Raw genomic sequence first — 20,804 nt, 5'->3', positions numbered from 1 at the left:
TTGATGATGTCTGGAAACTTCTCAATGAATGCCAAATATTCCATGGGTGGTCATTCTCTTTGCTTCTACTCTTCAGTTTGTTTCCAAATAGTTTGCCACCAAGATGCAAGTTTCTGCTGCTTCAACAGGAAGAGGAAACAGTCCACCACATAGAGCATGCATCATGATGGTAATATGTTTCCGCCATTGTGGGATGAACTTCTTGTGGAAAGTGGCTTTGATAATGAGAATCTCCAACTCTTCATTAGAAGAAGAAACTTTGCAAACTTCCATTGAATTCTCCTCTTCTTGGCAGTCCCATTTCCTTCATTTTCAGCCTCTTCTGATGCTTGTTGATGGCAAGTTTCCCCGGTGGGCTGTGCACCAAAAACATGGAGCCCCAAGAGGAACACCAAGGAAAAGGGGATTCTACTGCAAGAAAATCTATCTTGTAATATCAACAAGCTTTTCTTTCATTCTTCTGATGACCAAAACAAAGGAAACAGCAAATCATCACGCAGCATCATAGTAGATATCTCTCACGGATTTGATAGAATCAACCATAATCTTCAATATCTACATAGAATCCATCAATAGAACAAAGAACATAAAATAATACACTATCTTTGAATTGAAATCAATCACATAGTATTCATCTTTAGTGTCTTCATAGTTTTCTCTCTCGATCTCTCATATGCAATTACACTGTTTTGATAAAATTGACTCTCTCTCTCTCTCTCTCTCTCTCTCTCTCTCTCTCTCTCTCTCTCTCTCTCTCTCTCTCTCTCTCTCTCTCTCTCTCTCTCTCTCTCTCTCTCTCTCTCTCTCTCTCTCTCTCTCTCTCTCTCTCTCTCTCAATAGTACATCATATCCTCACTATAATACTCTCATAATAACTCCCAACAATCCTTCTTAGGCCGTGGATGCACCTCCCAAGAGGTATGTCTGATATGAAGAGGCACCAGAGCCACTACAATGTCTCTTCACAGCTCACTACTGTCATTATCACTCAGCCTTCTCTTCAGTCTTCAGCAACTACTTCTTCCATTTATTTTAGCTCTTTTGAACTTAGATTCATCCTTTCCAAAAGTTAGAAAACTTTTCCAAAGTCACACATACATTCTACAGAACACTTACAGAAGATCTACAGAACAGTACAGTACAATACCAGTGCAGATACAGAATAATTACAGAGCAGAGACAGAGGCTCTACAAAAGGTTTACAAAGGGTTATAGAAGGTCATAAGAACCTCATAACTCATAATAAAACCATTCCAAACTATAAAACACTATTCAATAAGCTTCCAAAAGATTTCAATCTTCATCAATTATCAATCCATGCTTCATACAGAGAAAATCAGAACAAAAGAGAAGCTATACAGAAGGTATACAAAACCAATCAGAACCTCAACATAACCTATCGGAACATCACAGAGCTTCATATCTCTACTAAAAATCATCATGAACTTCCAAAACATAATCAATATCATCCAAAATACTCTCAAACACTTCCATTAATAACCATACATCACTCTAAATCCATCAAAAATCAATCATTCAGACCTCAAAAACAACAAAAATTAGTCAAAATTCAGTCTTTTTCCACTCTCAACACCCAGTTGAAGGACCTCTTTATTAAGAGATCCTCATAGGTGAGATACTCTAATAACATCATTGTTAAGTTTATGAATGTTAGCCAAAAAGGCAAAGAGGACATACGACACTACGTCACACATGTGAGGAGTCTCTATAAGAGGGTACCTGTAGCCGAGCGGCCCAATGAGAGAGCAGTCTCTACCATGTTCATTAATAGGATCCACACAAGGAGGAACTATATAAGGCCCTTGCAAGTAACTTGAACATACAAAGGGATGTGCTTGCAAGAGTCTTTGAGAAAGCCATATGAGTGGATGACTTGCTTAAGGAGAGAAGCACTCGAGTAGTGCAGGAAAGTAGCAATGCAACTAGGAACACTGAGAGAACTATAGCAACTGGTGAATGCGCAGTCTCCACTAGTGAACACAAAAAAGGAAACAACATTGACCAAATCCAAGCTATAACCAACCTAAAAGTGGATCTGGCTAGACTATAAGAGTCAATATGAATACCAGTGAGACCCCATGTGCATTGTGTGCATTGCGAGGGAATCACTTGCCCTCTGAATTCTTAGAGCCCAGATCAAGGCCTTGTGCCAATTGTGGAAGATTCGGGCATGACACCATGAAATTCTGATTGCTAAGACATTTACCTTACTAGCAACCTTACACTTAGTGTTGAGTGTTGATATGACTTGTTTTTTGGCTGATTTTTGTTGTTTTAAAGAGCTGAATGGTTGATTTTTTGAGATGATTGATTGATTTGGAAGTGGTTTGAGAGTGTTTTGGATGATATTGATTGTATTTTGGAAGTTCATGATGTTTGTTGATGGTTCTGTGATGTTCTGATAGGTTCTGAATGGTTCTGATACCTTCTGTTTTGTTCTGTTTTGGTCTGTTTTGTTCTGATTGTCTTCTGTAAAGAGGGATGGAGTATTGATTGATGAAGATTGAGAGCTTGCGAAAGTTTATTGAATGGTTTGTAAGAGTTTGGAATGGTTTGAGAATGAATTATGAGGTTTTGATGACCTTCTGTAACCTTCTGTAGGTCTTCTGTAGACTGTTCTGTTTCTGTTCTGTTCTGTACTGTAGCTGTTCTGGTACTGTTCTGTAGACTGTTCTGTATGCTTTTGTAAGTGTTCTGTGGAATGTATGTGTGACTTTGGGAAAGTTTTCTAGCCTTGGAAAGAGGTAAATACAAGTGCAAAAGAGCTGAAAGAAGTGGAAGAAGTAGCTGCTGAAGACTCAAGAGAAGACTAGAGTGAAGTGACAGTAGTGAGCTATGAAGAGACACTGTAGTGGCTCTGGTGACCCTTCATATCAGACATACCTCTTGGGAGGGGTATCCACGACCTAAGAGTGATTATTGAGAGTAATTTTTGAGAGATTGTAGTGAGGATATGATGTATTATTGATGGAGAGAGAGAGAGAGAGAGTCAGAGATAGCCAATTCTACTCAAACAGAGTGATTGTATATAAGAGATTGAGAGAGAAGACTATGAAGATATTGAAGATGAATACTATGTGATGTATTTCCATTCAAAGATGGTGTACTCCCTTGCTTTCTTTGTTCTATTGATGGATTTTGTGAAGATGTTGAAGAATATGGTTGATTCTATTAAAACCGTGGGAGGTCTACATGATGCTGCATGAAGATTTGTTGTGCCTGGTGTTCTTTTCTTCATTGTGATCATGTGAAACATGATAAACAAGCTTGTTGATGTTACAAGATAGATTTTCTTGCAAGAGAATTCCCTTTTCCTTGGTGTTCCTCTCGGGGCTCCATGTTTTTGGTGCGCAGCCGGGGAATCTTGCCATCAACAAGCACCAAAAGAGGCTGAAAATGAAGGAATTGGCATTGCCAAGAAGAGAAGAATTCAATGGATGTTTGTAAAGTTCCTTCTTCCACTGAAGAGTTGGAATTTCTCATAATCAAAGCCACTTTCCACAAGAAGTTCATCCCACAATGGCGGAAACACATCACCATCATGATGCATGCTCTATGTGGTGGACAGTTTCCTCTCCTTGTTGAAGCAGCAGAAACTTGCATCTTGGTGGCAAACTGTTTGGGAACAAACTGAAGAGCAGAAATAGAGAGAATGACCATCCATGGAAGATTTGGCATTCATTGAGAAGTTTCCAGACAACATCAAGTGGGAGATTGTGAAGAAGCTTCAGGAGTCTTGGTCTGTAGAGGTTCACAAAGACAAGAAGGAAAAGAGTTGGAATTTGTTCGTGGACGCTCAACAGCAAGATACATGGGATGCTTGGTGTACTGATAATCTTCTGTTTGTTCAATTAGCAACCCACTGGAAGTTGGTAGACAGAGTGTTTTTCACAACATACACTGTTGAAACCATCAGAAGTTGGCATTACTATGATGATGGCACCACCACAATGCTCAGACGTATGCATTTTGACACCTTCAGAACCGAATACCTTCCTCTGTGCAGTGGCATGAAAGCATAATTCAGGGACGTTGAAAAGAAAGAAGTAGAAGAAATGTTGGCAAGAGAGTCCTCCAGAGACTGAAGCCTTCTGTTAACCCTCTGTGGAGCACTAACAACATAAGTGGAGCCAACCCCCTGATGAATGACGCAATAAAGAGGCAAGCGTTAGAATGAGTCCAGAGGTACGTGAGAAGAGAGAAAGCAAAAATCAAGGCTGAGAACGAGCTAGCAGCAGAAGCCGCCTTTGACGCCCTTGCGGAACTCTTTACAGAAGTCCCAATGGCACATCAAGCCCTTCCTCCTCCTGCTGGAGGTCCACTTCCAAGCCAGATCCGTCCTGGAAATATTGATGACAGACCAGCGAATGTAGTCCCATTGCCAGTTTTTAAGGGAGAGTACAATGAAGACCCCGATCTTCATGTAGCAGAGTTTATGGTAGCGTGTGTGGCTAACAATGCCAGAACCCCTGAGCATTGGTTAGCAATATTCCCCGCCACTTTCAAGGGCGCGACGTTTCAGTGGTATGAGAGACAAGCAGCAGGAACTTTTGGCACATGGGACGACCTGAAGTTGGCCTTCCTCACTAAATTCAGGCGAGAAGGTTTTGAAGAGCGGATGCGAGAGGAATTTATGAACCTAAGTCAATCCTCTGGAGAAAGAGTAGAAGCTTATGTCTCACGAATGGAATCCATCCTGAAGAGATGGACTAACCATAATCTAGATGATGGCATTCAGAAGGGAGTGTTTCTCAGAGGATTACAACCAGAAGTCCGTAAGTTTGTGGAGCTGCAAAGACCAGCCACCCTACAAGCTGCAACAGAAGGTGCAAGACTGTACAATGAAGTGGAAGCTCGATTAGCAATGAATACAGGAAGAGGAGTCTTACCTTCTCTGATTCCAGGAATGATGTACCCAACAAATGCAGTCCCAGCGACTGTTTCCTACCCCTACCAACAGATGCTCTCGGTATCACAGTACAGTGCACCAAATCCACAGTGGCCACAAACCATGCCTCAAATGATGGCTCAACCACAACAACAATGGTCCCAACCAATTTTCTCAATGACAAATCAGCAGCAACAGTGGAATCCTACCAACTGGAGTCAACAGCCAACAGTTCAAACAGGAGCTCTGAATCAGAACCAGAACAGAGACCCCTCTGTACCAGCCCAACCAGTTTATGTAGTGATTACAGAAACTCCTCAAAACCCTCCTGCCAGTACGTCAGGAGGAGAAAGCTTGAAGGATTATTTATCCAATTCAGTTGCAAACATCAAAAAGGAGTTGATGGATGTGATTACAGAACAACTACAGACGTTGAAAGTGAATACCGCTAGCATATCCAACGTTGCAGGAGCAGGAAGAGATGTGATCCGGTCAAATACTTGGTGTGGTAAGTGTCATCAAGCAGGCCATTTAGCCACTGAATGTACACGAAAACCCACCATTCCTGGGACCTTCTGTTCCTACTGTTTGCAGAAGAATCATACAGAGGACATTTGCTCTCTGAAGGAGATGCATGATAGGAGAAGGAAGGAAGAAGACGCAAGATTCAACCTGCTGGAATCCAAAATGACAACACAAGATATTGGACCCAAGCCTAGAGAGTTTGGTCCTAATTTCGGACCCAGAAGATTTCCTTCCCAAAGTTACAGAGGAAGACAGTCTGGCGGTGGTCAGAGATCAGAAGTGGAGTGTTACAGATGCGGAGAAAAGGGACACATCTCACCAAATTGTCCAAATCCTCGAAGGTCAGTGGATTACAAGCCCTTATGCAGTCGATGCAAAGGAGAAGGCCACACTGCAAAAGACTGTCCAAGCCCAGTCCCAGTGAAAAACAGTGCTACTGATAGTCCGTCCAAGGCCCAAGAGCCTACCTCCAATTTAGTGGAATTGGAAGTTGCTGCCATCACGCGTGCAAAGCAGAAGGAACCACTTATCCAAAAAGAAAATAACCCTCCTACCAGAACAGTGAAGTTCAATCTTCCACCAGAAGAACAGAACAGAACAGAGCCTAACAGTGCCGTACAGAGCCCTACAGTGACACAGAGAGTTACAGAGACAGGACCAGAGGTCCAGGATACAGAAGAGGAGGAAGTGTCACAAGTGGCAGAAGAAGTTCCTATAATTCCTATGTTGGAAGAAAAAGGAAAAATGAAAATGGGTGTTGCCCCATTCCCTAATCGTTTAGAGAAGCCAGTGGATCCTATTAAGGAATACGATCTGGTTAGAGATCTAGATACCTTTAGACCAAACCTCACATTCCGAAAATTATTGATGTTGTCCCCCAGTTGCCGGAAAAGGTTCAAAAGTATACTGACAAGAAGACGTGGTTTAAGGATTGCTCCCTCAATCGCAACAAAGTCCAACAAGGCTCCAAAGCCTGTAAAAGAAGTGGATGTGGCTAATGCTTTTCTAGATCCGGGTACTCCAGAGACTGTGTGTGGATAGAAGGCTGCTTCATTGCAAATGCACTGATTGATGGAGGCTCATCAGTGAACATTATGACGGATGTGACAATGAAGGATCTAGGCCTACAAGGTGTGCAACCCACCCAATGGCTCATCAGACTGGCGGATCAGAGTAGAATCAAGCCTTTGGGCATTCTCCCATATGTGAAGACTATAGTGGCTGGAAAAGATTATTGGCTGACCTATTTGGTGGTGAAGCCAAACTCTTATGGTACATCTTATCCTCTGTTACTGGGCAGACCATGGCTTTTTGAAGCCCGAGCAAGGACAGATTGGTTCAAAGGAACCTTGACCTTGGGTAGAGGACCCAACAAAGTGGTGCTGAAACTGTATGGTTCTCAAAAAGGACATGGATCCACCTCCTTGGAATTATCTTCTGACTCCCCTAATGAGGTTGCGGATGGAACATCAGCAGACGAAGATGCTGTCAAACAGGTACTTCCCAAGAAAACAGTGGCACATTCCTTAACAGTGGATACTGTAAGCCGACTTCCAATAGATGCAAAGCCATTATCAATGGGTGAATACTTCCTGCCTGAACCAGGAATGACTTCTGAAATCACTTCTGACAATGAGATAGAAGCATGGATGTACTGCTCTCCCTGTTACATGGCCATAGCGGAAACAAAGACAGAGACAGGAGAGGAACCAGAGAATCTGTTCTTCTGTTACAGAGCTCCTACAGAAGCAGAAGCAGAAACAGAAACAGAAACAGAAGCAGAAGCAGAAGCAAAAGCAGAAGCAGAGACAGAGGCAGAAGAGGAAACAGAGAATCTATTCTTATGTTACAGAGCTCCTACAGAGACAGAAGCAGAGACAGAGACAGAAACAGAAGCAGAAGCAGAAACAGAGACAGAAGAGGTTGGGTTTGATATGGACGAAGAAGGTGATGAAAGTGATCCGAAAGAGTCTATCCCACCTGGAGAGGATACATTTGAGGAAGAAGTTCCAGAAGCATCAGAAGCCGATGAGCTCATGCTATGGGACAGAATGGCGATGGTACCATTCGGTCTGGTAAATGGATCTTCTCATATGCAAAACCTTTATAAGAAATGGATTAAGAAGAACAAGTCGTCTTTTGAGAGTGGCTCCTGCCGTCCTAACCTATCCTTGCCAAAGAAAGATGATGATGATGCACCGTGCCAACAAACACCAGTCCCACAAACCCAACAGGCATCAGAAGGTCCCTGTTATGTGATGTTCTTGGATGTGTCATCTTCAGAAGAGGAGTCTTCAAGCCAAGAGGTAATTAGTTTTGAAACCAAACCCGAAACAGCTCTAATCCCATTCCAACGTCTTAAAGAGCAACCTAAGTCTCCACCAAAAGAAGAAGTGAGTTCTAGTGGGACATCAGACGAGGACACCACTCTCTTGAAGGAGTCGGATCTCTACCCAGAAGCAGTCCGCGGGACCTTCATCCGTGAAGTAGAAGGTGAAAGGCAGTTAACCTTTGTGGATTCAGAAGGCACTGAACGCCACTTGAAGGCGGGTAGCAGTCTCCCAGAAGAGGAGTTGTCAACCTTGTACAACTTGTTGAAAGAAAATTTGGACGTGTTTGCATGGTCCTACAAAGACCTAAAGGGGATTGATCCCACAATATGTCAACATCATATTGACTTGGAGCCTGATGCCAAGCCAGTACGTCAACGACAAAGGCGAATGAACCCGAATTATTCCACATTGGTGAAAGCAGAGCTGCTGAAGCTTCTAGAAGCCGAGTTCATTTATCCAGTGGCAAATAGTGAATGGGTTTCACCCATCGTGGTTGTACCCAAGAAGAATGGCAAATTGCGAATATGTGTGGATTTTTGAAAGCTTAATTCCAAGACGAAGAAGGATCATTTTCCTATCCCTTTCACAGATCAACTGTTGGACACAGTGGCAGGACATGAGCTTTATTCCCTTCTGGATGGATTCAGTGGATACAACCAAGTACAGATTGCGGAAGAAGACCAATCCAAAACAACCTTCACCACAGAATGGGGAACCTATGCTTACTGGGTGATGCCATTTGGGCTCTGCAATGCCCCTGCTACTTTCCAACGAGTCATGATGGCCGCATTTCAAAATCATCTGCACGACTTTATTGAGGTATATTTGGATGACTTCTGTGTCTATAGCTTGATCCGTGAACACTGGGAACACCTGGAACAATGCTTTGACCGATGCCGGGAGTATGGGATTTCCCTCAACCCCAACAAATGCATCTTTGGGGTCTCTTCTGGAGTTCTGTTGGGCCACATTGTCTCTGCACAAGGGATATCAACAGACCCTGCAAAGATTGAAAAGATCGCAACTCTGACAGCACCCACCAACCTCAAACAGTTGAGGGGATTCCTAGGCCATGTGGGTTACTACAGGAGGTTCATAGCCCACTTTGCAATAAAGGCAACTTCCTTGCACAAGCTCCTGAGGAAAGATGTAGAGTTTACTTGGACAGAAGAATGTGACAAAGCCTTCCATACTCTGAAGCAGTGTCTGATAGAGGCACCCATTCTACAACCTCCTGATTGAACGAAAGAGTTCCATGTACACACTGATGCATCAATTGAAGGCTTAGGTGCTGTCCTCTGCCAAAAGGGCTCCTTGAAGTTGGATCAACCGATCTATTACGCAAGCCGAAAAGTCACTGATAGGGAACGGAACTATACAGTGACCGAGCTGGAGTGCTTGGCAATGGTGTTTGCCCTGGAGAAATTTCGCCATTACCTCCTATCTACCCACTTTAAATTTTATGTGGATCATGAGGCCCTGTCCTTCTTGATGAACAAAGTAGATGTGAAAGGACGAATGATGAGATGGCTCCTTTTATTCCAGGAGTTCGACTTTGAGGTGATTACTAAGCCTGGTCGTTCCCATGTTTTGGCTGATCATCTGTCGTGTATCCCACAAACTGCAGACAAGGAGCAGGATGATCCAGACCTCCCTTATGCTTCCTTATTCTTGGTAGAAACTGTAACTCCCTGGTATGCAGACATTGCCAATCTGCTAGCAACCCAACAGTACCCTCCTGGTATCTCTAGTCGGGAGAGGAAGAAGCTCATGCTAGAATCAGCCCCATACACCCTGCTAGGTGGTGCACTGTACAAGAAAGGCAAAGATGAAGTGCTCAGAAGATGTGTTGTAGGAAATGAGATTGGGATTGTTCTGAAGGCTTGCCATGACGAGCCATGTGGAGGTCACTTTGCAGGAGAAGCTACAGCTAGGAAGGCTCTGCTAGCAGGTTATTGGTGGCCTACAATTCACAAAGATGCCTATGATTACTGTAAAAGATGTGATGCTTGTCAAAGAATGGGGAAACCCACGAAGACAAGTGCCATGCCATTGCAACCTATCCTTCCGTTGAAGCCGTTTGAGAAGTGGGGCATTGACTTCGTAGGTCCGATCGATCCTCCTACCAGAAGGAAACAGAACAGATACATCCTCGTATGTACAGATTATGTCACAAAGTGGTGTGAAGCTAAAGCCCTTAAGCAGGACGATGGTAACAGCGTGGCCCTGTTCATGTACAAGAATATCATCACCCGTTTTGGCAGTCCCTTAGAGATGGTAAGTGACAGAGGCACTCATTTCCTTAACAAAGTCATGGAAGAGTTGACGGAGTTGTATAAGATCCGCCATCGCAAGTCCACTCCTTATTACCCCAGAGCCAACGACCAAGTCGAAGTCACGAATCGCATCCTCTGCTCGATTCTGACAAGAACAATTGCTGCACATCGTCATGATTGGGATGATCGACTTACAGAGGCCCTCTGGGCGTACAGAACCTCCCATAAAGCAGCAACAGGACAAACACCCTTCCAGCTGGTGTATGGAATAGAAGTTGTTTTTCCGGTTGAACTGGAATTACCCTCTTTGAGAGTGGCTATCAAAGAGCGTTTGAGGGACGATGATTCACTGCAACGCTGTCTCTTGCACTTGGAATGTTTGGAAGAAATTCGTAGGATGGCTCTACAGTGCATGGAAGCCACGCAAGCTCGACGCAAGGCTTACCATGACAGCTTCATCAAGCACAAGGAGTTCAAAGAAGGTGATTTGGTCCTAGCCTATGATTCACGCTTTGGCAGGTTTCCTGGCAAGCTCCAACAGCGGTGGATGGGCCCCTATAAAGTACTTGCCGTCAACCCTAATGGTTCTGTCCAAGTGCAGACCGTTGATGCCTCTGATGATCCCTTTCTGATCAATGGATATCGCCTGAAGAAGTACTTCCCTCCTTGGGGATCTTGACAATTACGGACACTTGATCTTTTCCCTCGTTGGCACGGCACTATACTTGTTATGATGCTACTTCTGATAGCCGTTCTTCAGTCAGTCCTGATGAAGTGGACGCAACCCTCTGTCCTCTCAAAACCCCCTTTCAGCCTTGATCTCTTATCCTCTATTTTCCACCAGCGACAGTGGCGAGGTTGGTTCTAACAAATGGTCTTTCTACCATTCCCTTGCTCAATTTAAAGAGAAAAAAAAAAGAAAAAAAAACAAACAAAACATATCGGTCATGGGAGAAAAGGACTTAGGTCCCTGTCATGCCGACCTATTCTTCGAGAAAAGGTGGAAACACCCTCGGGAATAGGGGAAAATAAGAAAAAGAAAAAAACCTAAATAAGAAAAAACAAAAAAAACAAGAAAAACAAATCTGTTATGAGAGAAAAGGAAGCAATTCCCTGTCATAGCAGGCCTCATTCCAAGAAAAGGTGATAAACACCCTTGGGCGAGAGGCTAGCTGTGGAAAAGGTGGTAACACCCAGCAGTCCAGAAAGTGGATTCATTAATTGATATTCCCAGGATCCAGTTCCGAAGCTGCCTCCCTTGGTACGCTGTGTCCTGGGTCCCTCTGCAAAGTGACTACCTGTCCTCTAGCAGACAACATGTTCCTATCCAATACAATAATCAATTTGATGGCTACCTCCTTGGGTACGCCTCTTCAACAATTGGTGATGCGATCTTCATCGACAAACAATCGAGTGATGTGAGCTTTCATCCTAACCGGATGGGGAAGTGAGTAAGGCTGCCCTCCTGTATCTATCAACAGAGAGTGAGACAGAGGGTGGGTTGAGTTTGACTGGAGTTTCTTCAATCATTTACCGAGAGGTGAGATTGAGGGACGTTACGACACTTCGAGTCAGGTATGTTCCCGTTTCCCTATGCACCCACGGGATGGGTCTTTACCATCAACACAAGACACATCACCCTGTTCTGTACACTGCACTGTAAGGCTCCCTTGCCTTCCTCCTTGCACTTATGCCAGATGGGTTGGATGCACTAATGCACCATCAACTGTGCACCCTGGCATACTCCTTCTGCACCATTTTTCCCTTGTCGATTCCTCAACCGGGTACGCGATATGGGTTTCACTCCTTTTTCCTCAAGTGATATTAGTCATGGGGCGAGTGGCTGTTCTTTCATTTCATTTGAGTGACTGCGAGTTGAGTGTAGTATTCCTCATCATCGACAAATTTCCTGCGATTCCTTCCATCAGCTACCTCCCTGGGTACTGTCATGTGGTCCCTGCCATGAAGGACGTGCACCGAGAAGATGCCTTGGTCCCTCCAGCACCGACAACCACACTGGACGTGCCGTCGACACTCAACCTTGATTCTTGACGAGACGGGCCAAGTTTTTCTAACCCTCCACTTTGGGTTCTTCGTGACGTTCATGTTTTAAGTGTGGGGAAGTTAGTGGATGGTCTGTGGCGTAGTCCTAGGTCCCTGATGTTCGGTTAACCCTATCCGTTAAGGTCTTAAGTGTGGGGACGCGTCCCTGCGCGTCTCCCGTGCATACTTTTCTGCATATGCCTTAACCTATTCATGCATGAATGCCTTGCCTTGCTTTTACCCTAATGGGATCCCTTCCCACCCATCCAGTTATTTTCCACCCACCCTTGGGGCTGTTCCCTTGCAGTTTTCCCTCATTCTTTGATTTTGAGGTCCTTCCATGTGAATGTACCCTACGTTCACCAAAATCCAAATCCAACCTTATAGCCCTGTTCCTCCCATTGAACTGACCATTTTTCCTTTTTACCTACCCCTGTTCCAGTGCACGGTTTTTGAGTTATTAATTTTTGAAGAATTTTGCGCAATTTAGCCGGTTTTCCATGTGAATGCGTTTTTCTTGCTTCGAAACTAGGATCTGACATCCTAGCCCTGCCAAACACTTTTCCCCTGACATTTTTCCTTTTTATTCCGCATCATTCCGATACACGGTTTGTCCATTATTAATTTTCCGGGTTTTTACGACTTTTTCATGAGTATTTTCGACATTTTTCCATGTGAACCTGCCCTATTTGCATCGGAATTCCAATTTGATTTGACAGCCGTGTCTCCTGTGCCTTCCCCTACCTTTTTCCTTTTTCCTCCACCCTTTTTCGACTTCCGAATTTTTACTTATTAATTTTTAAATGAGTTTTCGGGAGTATTTTTGGCGTTTTTCGCATGTGAACCCTTCCTACTTCCACCGGAACTGCGATTTAACATGATAACCCTGTGCCACCCCTTCCTGCGGACATTTTTCCTTCTTACTGCATGTCATTCCGGTGAATGGGTTGTCAGATATTAATTTCCGATCCCATTTTCGGGTTTGTTTTTGGGTTTTTTCCATGTGAACGCGTCTTCTCTCCATCGGAATTATGTTTTGATGTGATAGGATTGTCGGATACATCTTTCTGCACAGTTTTCCTTTTTTCTACACTTCGTTCCGATGCACGGATCTTTTGATATTAATTTTTAATTCGGTTTTTTTGTTCGTTTTTGTGTTTTTTGCACGTGACCGCCTTTACCCCTCCCGGCACCTCCTTCATATATTTTTCTTGTTTTCCCTCTGTCGTCTTGCCCACTTTTTGTTTTTTACGCTATGTCGTTTTGACGTCCGGATTGGGAGTTATTAATTTTTCTTTCTTTTTACATTTTTTTCTCGCGCCCGTTTTTCGCGTGAACGCGCCCTTTTTCGATTTTACGAGTCTCCACGCGCCCCGGTCGTGTCTGCATAACCCGTACCGTCTTCCTCGTGTCATTTCAATCCCGTCCCGGCAAATTTTTTTTACCCCGCCCCGCGCACGTGCGCGGGACGGGGATACGCCCCCTCTTGACACTACCCAACCCCTTGGCCCCTGCCCACCCACCTTGCCCACCCCCCTTGTCCCTGCCCATCCTCCCCCCATGTCCACCCTCCCTTATCTCCCCCCTACCCTCCTTTCTCTCTCCCCGTCCCTCAACCGTTTCCCTCTCCCTCTACATTCTCTTATTTCCCTCCTCCATCTTCACCTCCATCTCCTCTCTCATCCTCCCCTCCTTCTCTCTTCCCTTCTCTCCTCCCTCACGCCGCCCTCCTTCCTCTCCCTCTTCCCCTCGTCCTCCTTGGCATCGCCCCTGCAGTGCCTCCTGACGTCGTCCTGCTCGTCACCTCTGCAGCGTCGTGGGCCGCCCCCTGATTCGCCGGCGCCCTTACCTTCACTCCCAGGCCGCCCGCAGTCATGTAGGCGACGCGCCGCCCTCGTCCTTGACTGCAGTGCCGCCGAGCCCCTGCTCCTTCGACATCGCAGCGCCGCCCTCGTCCTCGACTGCAGCGCCGCCGAGCCCCTGCCCCTTCGCTATCTTCACCTGTCGAGCGCGCTGCCTCGCCTACCCCGCCTTCGTCCTGCCACGGTACCCTGCTGCCCCTGCCTCCTGCGCCTCTGTCCTGCCGGCTGCCACGTGCCCTACCATTCCCACCCCCCTCCAAGCCCCCCTTCACCCCCGGGCACACCAAATTCACACCTAACCCCCACTAACCCCCCTTCCCACCCACTAAACTCACCCCCCCACTAACCCCCTTTCCCACCCACTAACCCACCCCCTACTAGCCCCCCTTTCCCCCCACCGTTCCCAACCCGCTGAACCCCTCTACCTACACCCCCCTTCCCCCTTTGCAACCAGAACCGCAACCCACTACACCTCCCTCTAAGCCACCACCGCAACCCCCTCCATCAACCCCAGTCCCACCTGCAACCACCCTTGAGCTGTCGACACGCGTGCGGGTGTGTACGCGCTTGTGGTTGATCGTGCGGTTGTTCGTACGCGAGTGCGAGATTTTGATCATCGGTTGCTGACCACGCAGCCTGTTGCTGGGTATTTTTCCCACATTTTTCATTACCACACCCGTAACTCCTTTTTTCCATTTAAATAACAACTAAAAAACACACAAAAACATTGAAAAATATAAATAAATCATTAAAAAACCACTTTATATTCTGAAAAATTACAGAAAATCTAGAAACCTTTCCTTTTATTTTTGCAATCCATGGCCCTCTTTTTCTCAACCTTTAAATTTCCACAAAAAATATTTTTGCCTATTTTAAAATTCCAAAATCTTTCAACATACCCAAAAATATGCTAAAAATTCATTTAACATGCTACAAAATTTCAAATTAATTTCTGAAAAATTCCTAACACTTCCCTTCACATTTTTATTTATTTTTGGTATCTTTTTCTTAGCTATCATAATATTTAATTTTCCCCCTAAATTCCTTAAAAATACAATACCATAATCAGTCAAACCTTTTTCCTTCAACACACCAACTAACCGTCTAGAGCAAAAATCCAGATATTTTTGGATAGCGGAGAAGCGCATTCTTTGCATTTTCATACACCCACTACCAGGTATTTCCCTTTTTATTTGTTTAAAAATAAAAAATAACATAAAACATACACACAAGCTACCCCAAAACCCACGGTTAATATTTTTAAAAAAAAAACAAAACAAAACAACCTGAAAAAAAACACACAAACCAACAAACCAATATTTAACCTAAATCAAACCTAACTACCACCATGGCACGCGCATTCGCGCTCAACACACATACTTTTTAATTAAAATCAACCAGCCCTTCACTTAGCACGCGCTACGTGCGCTACAGAGGCACTTTAAATTTTAAATTAAAAAGAACCAGCCGTCACATGAGCACGCGCTGGCAAAAAAGCGCTCCACATCACCTTAATTTGTAATCAATAAATTGCATTTAGAGACCCAGTTGGGAATCGAAGTCCGGGAATCGCATAACTGCACCGCTTAACGTAATAATTGGTAATTTAACTTACTAATAAGGAACCATCGTTTTCTTGTTAAGGTTTATCACCTAATAAAAATTCACCCATTTTTAATAAATGATTACAATCAACCCTTCATTAAATTCATTCCCCCCTCACTGCACTTAATTCCCCTTTTTAATGAACCGTTTCGAGGGATGGGTATGCGCAGTTCTTAGTGTTATTTTCCATGGTCCAGTCTTGGTTTATCACAGATATAGTTTTGATATGTGTCGGATGTGGTATTATTTTGGTTTCCTGTCTTAGTTACGGTTACGGGTACGGTATGCAGTTTTTTTGCTTTTGTTGCCTGATACGGGGTTCAGGGTGTTTGTCTGATGCATCGCATGAAGCTTTCGATCGCATTTGTCTCAAGGTCATGTCAAATTTTTTCTAGGATGTGGTTTGCTTGGGGTTAGTTGGTCGTGTCACGTTTTATTGGTAATTCTCTTATCCTTGGTTTTTTTTTGTCTGTTGCTTTGCAGGCATTCTCCTTGATTGTCTGTGTTTATGGTGTGTGTGTGTAACCATATGAATGGCGCCTTCTCATGCTCCTCCCCTTATCCAGTACGTCCCACTAGTTAGTAGGGATTACTCTTCCCTACTTACTTTTGAGCCTCTTACGAAGGCAGGACTTGCTGCTTTTTGTCAAGATTGTGGGAGAGAAGGAAGGAGTCTCGCTTGAAGCTTTCTTGCTTGCACAATGGGGGAAGACACACAAGGGTGGAGGCTGAAAACAGTTTTCCTCTTCTTAGTTGTGTAAGCCAAAAGAACTCAAGTACAAAGAAATAGAAGAACCCTATATATGGGTCTCAAACCAAACTCAACTAACTAAGGTGGCATACTAACTGAGCCACGAACTAGAGTAGATAAGGATAGCTATCATGTAGCTATTATTCATGGGCGGTGTACCAACCGCGTCTGCAACTGACAAGTCGGTGATATAAATATACAACGGTCACCCTGGCGTATCACGAGTGGAGCTCGATATCTCAACACTCCCCCTCGAGCTCAATCCCAATTCCTGCACACCAAGCAGGTCTCTGAACTTGCGCAGCTTCTCTGCGCCCAATGCCTTCGTGAATATGTCAGCTACCTGATCCTCTGTGCTGACATAAACTAGATCAATAAGACCTAGTAAAACCCTCTCTCGCACATAGTGATAATGCACCTCAATGTGCTTTGTTCTAGCATGATAGACTGGGTTATTTGCCAAGTGTATACTACTCATGTTGTCACAATAAATGACAACTGGCCCATCTGTAGACTGATGCATATCATAAAGTAGCTTATGCAACCAAGCTACCTCACATGCAGCCATTGCTGCACCCCTGTACTCAGCCTCTGTGCTCGACAAGGCAACTGTAGGTTGTTTCTTGCTGCTCCAAGTGACTGCAGCACTCCCAAAAGAGAATACATATCCACTGGTAGATCGTCTATCAGAAATACTACCAGCCCAATCAGCATCAGTGTATCCATGCAACTGTATCTGAACCCCAGTCTCATAAAATAGTCCATACTGCAATGTGGACTTCACATACCTAAGTATGCGTCTAGCCGCATCCAAATGTGGTTTCCTTGGAGCCTGCATAAACTGACTTACCAATCCAACAGCATAGCTCAAATCTGGCCTGGTAATAGTCATATAAATCAAACTTCCTACTATGCGTCTGTACATAGTAGGGTCTTCTAGAAGCTCACCTGCATCTGTGCTCAGCTTCACATTTTGCTCCAAAGGAACTGAAATAGGCTTACAGCCTGTCATCCCATATTTGGACAGCATGTCCAATCCATACTGCCTCTGCAAGAGCTGTATCCCACTTGGTGATCTAATCACCTCAATGCCCAAGAAATAACGCAGCTCTCCCAAATCCTTCATCTCAAACTTCTGCTTCAATAGCATTTTCACATGAAGGATATCTTCATCACTGTCACCTGTCATAATCAAATCATCAACATAAATGACAAGCAGCATAATACCTTTCTCTGTTTTTCTCACATAAAGTGAGAAATCTGCCTTGGAAATCTGAAAGCCAATAGTGACAAGATACTGTCCTATCTTGTCAGACCATGCTCTAGGTGCTTGCTTCAAGCCATACAAGGCTTTCTTCAACCTGCAAACAAACTCAGGATGAACAGCATGCACATAACTTGGTGGCTGCTCCATATAGACCTCTTCTTGCAAATCACCATGCAAGAAGGCATTCTTTACATCCATCTGATGTAAAGACCATCCCTTTGATGCAGCCATAGCAATGACTGCTCTTACGGTTGCCATCCTTGCAACCGGACTAAATGTTTCTTCATAGTCAATGCCATATGTTTGTGCATACCCCTTGACTACTAATCTTGCCTTGTATCTGTTCACAGAACCATCAGCATTGTGCTTCACCTTATAAACCCACTTACAGCCAATTGCATTCTTACCTTTAGGCAAAGGTACTAACTCCCATGTAGCATTTGCTTCCAAGGCATCCATTTCTTCATCCAAGGCTTTCTCCCATTTTTCTTTTCCCATGGCTTGCTCAAAAGATGTGGGTTCTGGTTCCTGTATCACTTTGACCATATATGCATAGTGAATGGCTGTAAATCCATCATATTTCAGCCTATCCACAAGATACCTAGCTCTTGTAGACCTGCGCAAAGTAGGTTCACTCCCAGGTGCTCTCAAAACATCCCTGGTCTTCCTTACTCCAGGTGTAACAATAGAAGGAATACCCAACTCATCATCAATGCTCTGTTCTGAGCCACTGGATTCACCATCCACATAAGAGTGACCTGCATTCACATCAAACATGGGCTGATCAACCTTCTCTTTTCCTTTTCGTGATACCTGCATACCACTATCTGCATTGCTTTGAGAAGATTCTCCTGATCTCAATCTGCCTGTCCATGGCGAAGAATGTGAACCACTGCTAGAGGACGCTCCAGGTCCACTAATATTTTGTGACTGCTGCTGTGAATTCTGTGTAGCATTACCATTTTGTGCATCTTCATCATCAATCACATTTACTGGTTTATACCAGCTACTCATCTCATCAAAAACAACATCTCTGCTCACTGTAAACTTACGAGTAGAAGGGTTATAGCATCTATACCCTTTTTGCTGCAGAGAGTAACCAATAAAGATGCACTTCTCAGCTTTTGGATCCAACTTGGATCTCAGCTCATCTGGCACATGTACATAGGCAATGCAACCAAAAATTTTCAAATGAGAAATATCTGGTTTCCTACCAGTATACCTCTCCTCTGGAGTCATTCCATGTATTGCTGCAGTGGGAGTCCTGTTCATTATGTAGACTGCTGTAGCAACTGCTTCAGCCCAATAAAAATCTGGCAAGTCTTTTTCATTGAGCATGGCACGAGATACCTCTCCAATATGCCTGTTTTTCCTTTCTGCAATTCCATTTTGTTGTGGGGTATAACTGCATGAATATTGCTGCTTTATGCCATGCTCCTGCAAGAACTTTGCAAACTCATTTGAGAGGTACTCTCCCCCTCCATCTGACCTTAGGCATTTTATCTGCAAGCCTGTTTCTTTTTCAACCATAGCTTTAAGAGTTTTGAAATGCCCAAAAACTTCACTTTTCTTTTTCATAAAATACACCCAAACTTTTCTGCTATAGTCATCAATAAAACTGACAAAATAATGACAGCCTCCAAGAGATGCAGCTTTAGTTGTCCACACATCAGAGTGAATTAATTCCAATGGCTTCTCACTCTCTTGAACATGTCTAGGAAATGGTTTCCTTGCCTGTTTTCCAAACTGACAGGCTTCACATACCTTATGCATTTCTGCAACCTTGAATTTGGGCAATCCTGCAACAATATTTTGGGCCTGCATTGATTTAAGTCGCTGTACATTAACATGACCAATGCGTTTATGCCAGATATCAATATCTGCAACTACACCGGTCCCATGTGCAAACATTGCTGCACTCAATTCAGACATGTCTGCATCCAATGTAAACATTCTGCCCTTCTTCTTTCCTTTTGCTATCAAGCGACCTTTATTTTTCATATCCTCAACAAAGCATCCATGAGGATTAAATCTGACCTGCAAGCCCTGTTCAACCATTTGACCAACTGAAACCAGATTCTTGGTGATATTCGGGACATGAAATACATCGGACAGGTATTTCTTTTTCCCACCCTGCATAGACAAGGGAATTTTTCCAATCTGCACAATAGGATGTGCAGTATCATCACCAGTCTCCACAAATCCTGGTTTTTCCATTTTCCTTACATCCTCCATCCATTCTGCATGACCTGTCATGTGGTTTGATGCACCTGAGTCAACATACCATACATCATTGCTTTCTTCTGCACTTGTCATAGAATTGTTCATGTGCTGCACCATGAATAAATGCTCATTTCTGTCATCACCCTGTCTACTAGAAGATGCATAATTCCCTTGTTGCAGTTTTCCATTCATGATGTCATTCTGCTTTTTAAAGCAGTCTTTAGCCATATGACCCATTTTACCACAGTAGTAGCATTCAACATTACTGTTTGCATTTTGGCCTCTTTGCCATCCACCACGACCTCTTTGGCTCCCCCTGCCTCTAGAGTTACCACGTCCTCCTCCATAGGACTGGTTTTCTTGAGTTTGCTGCATATTCTGATTTCTGCCACGGCCTCCAAATCGGCCTCCTCTACCTCTGCCTCTACCTCTTCCAGCATTTGAGTAGAAGACAGCTTCTTTTGAAGTTCCTCCTGAAGAAGATGCACCACCATTTCTCTGTTCCTCAGAAATTAGAAGAGCAATCAACTCCTCAAAATCAGGAAATCTTTCACGAACTGAAATGGATGTCCGAAACTGTGCATAATCCTTTCCTAGACCATTCAAGGTCACGGAAACTAAATCATCATCTTCCACTGGCGACCCAATGGAAGCAAGTGCATCTGCAATCTTCTTCACCTTCATGTGGTAGTCGTTGATGCTCATACTTTCTCTTTGCACATTATGCAACTCTTGCTTGAGCTGCATTTTCCTGGCTTGCGTATTTGTGCTATACATTTTTGACAAAGTATCCCATGCCTCCTTTGGCGTACTTGCATCCTGAATATGCACAATCATAGAGTCTGAAATACTGATAGACAGCCAATACATAACTTTCCTGGCTCTCTCATGCCATGTTTTAAATGCCTGCATTTGTTGTTGATTGGGAACATCAGGAAGAACTGGTTCTTCTTCATTTCCTGCAACAAATTCCCAATATCCTTTTCCCATAAGGAAATTCGTCATTCTAA

The sequence above is a fragment of the Lygodium microphyllum genome, chromosome 15, assembly GCF_053477565.2.
Source record: "Lygodium microphyllum isolate KBCC chromosome 15, Lygodium_microphyllum_v1.1.10, whole genome shotgun sequence".
Classification (NCBI taxonomy): Eukaryota; Viridiplantae; Streptophyta; class Polypodiopsida; order Schizaeales; family Lygodiaceae; genus Lygodium; species Lygodium microphyllum.
Note: the sequence above shows the minus strand (reverse complement) of the source record.